Genomic DNA, 3751 nt, shown 5'->3' on the forward strand with positions numbered 1-3751 from the left:
TTCATGTACGCTTTCAAAATATTGTCTGGCTTTTCACCTACATTCCACATTTGGTCAACATGTCAGATTAAAAAAACCCAGAAGAAAAGAAAAGTAGAAATCACAACAAATATGGACACATTTTCACCCTGATTTTATGGGTTTAGTTATTGGTTAGAGTTTGATGATATTTCCATTCTCTTTTGGTGGGATGGAAGGATCAAAATTTCATAGACGTTGGTTGACCAACCCATGCTAAAATGCACCATAGGGCTAAGAGACTGTGCTGGGTAAAACGGCACTATATGAATGGCAGAGACCCATTAGTAGTGAAAGCTTGCTGCTTTTCCGAAGCTCTAACAGCCTAAACGAACCCTGCAAACATGCTCCTATCTGTTTAACCACACACACAGACTATTGGGCCACTGATTTTGCTGCAATCAACTAAAAGACACAGCCATGATGCATCCTGCCCTCTCAGCACTCCATAGCATGGTAGTGTGCCTTGCTTGCCTGGTATTTCAGCTCTGCTCTTAGCTCCTCTTTGCTTCTTGCTGATGGGGCCAGGGTCTGGTGGAGTGGGGGAGCGAGGGCTGCATCTGTAGCTCTTTTGGGGAGAGTCTCAATAGAAGTTTCTTTGTGCTGTAAGCTGATCTGAGAGCCTAGCAGAAGGTTTTAGCCGGGATGAAGAATTCGGAGGCGGGCTTCTAAACTTTTCGATGCCTAAGCCGCGTGAGCATATGGCCTTAAATCCCATAAGCTTGGGCACTTAGTGGAGATACAATAGCACTTGACGTGCCCCTCCAGCAAATGCTGCCGTAATGGAAGGTGTGTGGTTGCTTCCACGGACTTTGCCGTTTTCGGCTACATGGCAAATGTCCACCTCGCACCGGCGGCTACAGAATTACCGATACCCCTGGGTGCCGGTTTGTTCAGCCCTTCCACGCTGGGAGAAACGCAACGCTGCGAGATGCCGGCTTGGAGGGTTTCGAGGAGATAAGTCCTAATTTGTTTCCAGCACAGCTGAGAGCTCCCTCCCGTACCATGCCCCTCCTTCCCTGCCCCAAGTAAGCCAGCAAAGGATTGAAAGCATCTGTCTGCACTGCACCCCCCACCACCTCCATGAAATATGACTGTGGCTCAGGCCGTGAACCTGCAGTGGGTGCTGAGCACCTCGAAATGGCTTGCCGCCCTCTGGACCTCCTAAAAGCAACACTTTGGAAAAGAGCCGATGTTCCCGCGTGTTTCTTTCTGGTTACTTGTTGAACAAGCAGTTTGCTGCAGGGGCTTGTAGAATAACGCTTCCCATCTCCTCCCCCTCGCTTGTCTTGGGGATGGAGGAGGATTATCCTTTACATTACCCAGTCCATTAACTATTGTGCCTATAAAAACACGGAGTCTGTCACAGTTGCTTCTGGCTCTGTTCCCTCCTGCCCATCAACTTGATCGAAGATAATGTGTAATGGGATATCCCGGCACGGCGTGCTGTTGACACTAGGAAGAAAGAATCCAGGGCTGAAGTGCCACTCAGGTTACTGATGAGCTGGAAAATCCACCCACTCATGAGGGTGGTGACAGCTTTGTATACAAACTCTTGCTGCCCATGATATTGAGATAGCAGCGGCTGAAAGTCTGTAAGTACTTGATAGGCAGGGCTTTGACATGAGCCAACAGGGCAAGGGGATGGATGGTGTCGCTGGAAGCCAGAGGGGTCACCTCTTTTTTAAACACTGATGCTGGAGCATAAGTGGAATAAGTTATCGGCTTAAGATAAATCAAATGGGATATCTAATAACCACGCAACTCATCCTTTTTGTCAGTCAGCACAAAAGGGCACATGCAAAGGCCGAACATGCATGCATCACTGTGTGCACCCATTCCTCTTACAAGCCACCCAGGGTACGTCAAGCAGCGGGTGGGTGAGCTCTGGCTACCGTTTACAAAAAAGGACAGGGTAGACATGCATCTTTATAGACTAACTAAATATGATATATATATAGAGAGAAAGTGCAAGCGTTCATGAACCCAAGTTTATTTAAGCAGATACCATATATAAGCAGAATGGTCCAGAAGCCCTGGCACTGAATTAACAGTAAGGAGACATGGGCTTTATGCAGGGATTTATCCCTGACTTGTCGCTTGACCTTAAAGGGCTCCTTTTACCCCTGCTTTACTTTGTCTGTTCTGTTCACAAAAGCTCTCTGGCAGATTTTTCTCTCATTGTGCATCTGCGCTAATCGAAACATTTCCCAATCGCATTGTTTTTCCAATGGAAAGCACAGTCTCAGAAAAAAAATGAGATTTTTCTCCACAAATGTAGTTTACCTGTTGGGGAACACTGAAACCTTTTATTGTAGGTTTGGTGACTCCAAATTGGAATATTTTGCTACTTGAACTGATCTGAAAAAGTTCATTTCAAATCAATCCAACACAGCATGTGATGTCAGTCCAAAGCAATTGCCATTGTTTAAACACAGTTTTTCAAAATTTCTGTATCAAAACATAAAATAAATCAATACATATTTCCACATTTTGCCCAAGTTTGGGATGGGGATAATTGATGAAATGCCAGAATTTCCCACAGGTGAGAAACTCCAAATGGCACACAGCTGTCATGTTTGTACAGTGCCCAGTACCACAAACCCTGATCTTGGTTATGACTTCCATCAACTGTTATACGAATAAGCTTGCCTTGCTTCTGAAAGCGTTATGGATAAGCTTATAGTGTCGAGAAAGGGATGGAGGTGCTGGGACACTATGGGCCGTTTAGACTGCTAGCTTTTCTGCGGCAGAAACCGTGATGATTTTTGGTTAATATACAGAATAGAGGACAGCATAGAGATGCTAAATACTATTCATCTTAACAGAACTAGAAAGAATACAGAGAGGAAAGAGGTGGTACCGGTTGTGCCTTGAGGACTCCCACCAAGTCCCTGAAGGGTCACCTTCATGGTTTGGACATGTCCGTCAGTGCCAGTCTCTCCAAAAAGCTATTGTTTTGAATACGTCTTCCAAATTGACGTGCCATCTTGACTAAGGAGTTGGCTAGTTGTAGACTCAAGGCGTAAGACCCCTTAGGGGTCTTTAAAAGGAGGCGTGATAACAACCTAGTTGGGGTCATTTGAGCTTAACCTTAGTAGGGGTCATAAGAGCCCTGTATTCACACCTGCCCAGGGCAGGGGGTCGCATTAGATGATCTGCTCAGGTCCCCTCTGACCCCACTTCTACGACTCTATGAATAAGGACTCAGGAAAGTTTAAGGTGAAAACTCAAGGCCAAGGCTTAGACGGTGATACCAGTCCATGAGGTTGTGATAATGGATCAATAATAATAATAGTATAAAAGCAGGCCAAAAAGCAGGGCTCATCAGTGCAGAGGCTGTTATGTGATGCCAGGACTGTTACTATCTTCAGATGAGCTATTAAGCCAAAGTCTCTGCTGCCCGTCTCAGGTATCCATCTAGGAGGAAGTTAAAGACCGCACAGCACATTTCCAAAAGAGCAGATCATCACTCACATGTCCTGGTCAATGTTTCCTCACTCAACAAAGGCAGGTTCAAATGTCCAAGGCTGCGGTGTCTGAACCGAATTCCATTGTGCTCTATTCCATGTCTAAACAAGGTGAATGCCCAACAGTCTTGGACTGCGGATAATATGTTTTCTGCACAGCTGTCTCTGTCTGTAGACACAGGCATGTTCCAGATGAAAATCCTTAGGCGTATCCTGCAAACAAAGCCACAACAACAACAAGGAACCCTAATAAACCCTCGGAG

The 3751-nt window shown here is 45.7% G+C and overlaps 1 long non-coding RNA gene across 1 annotated transcript in view; it reads left to right on the forward strand.

The window, feature by feature from the left end:
• The window catches only part of LOC102368966, an 8238-nt gene extending 4756 nt beyond the window's left edge, over window positions 1-3482 (forward strand). The window contains exon 3 of the long non-coding RNA XR_324591.1: window positions 3431-3482. This is a non-coding gene — a long non-coding RNA (uncharacterized LOC102368966). The remainder of the gene's footprint in view (window positions 1-3430) is intronic.
• Window positions 3483-3751: the final 269 nt, after the last annotated feature.

This window comes from Alligator sinensis, unplaced genomic scaffold, assembly GCF_000455745.1.
Source record: "Alligator sinensis unplaced genomic scaffold, ASM45574v1 scaffold1398_1, whole genome shotgun sequence".
Classification (NCBI taxonomy): Eukaryota; Metazoa; Chordata; order Crocodylia; family Alligatoridae; genus Alligator; species Alligator sinensis.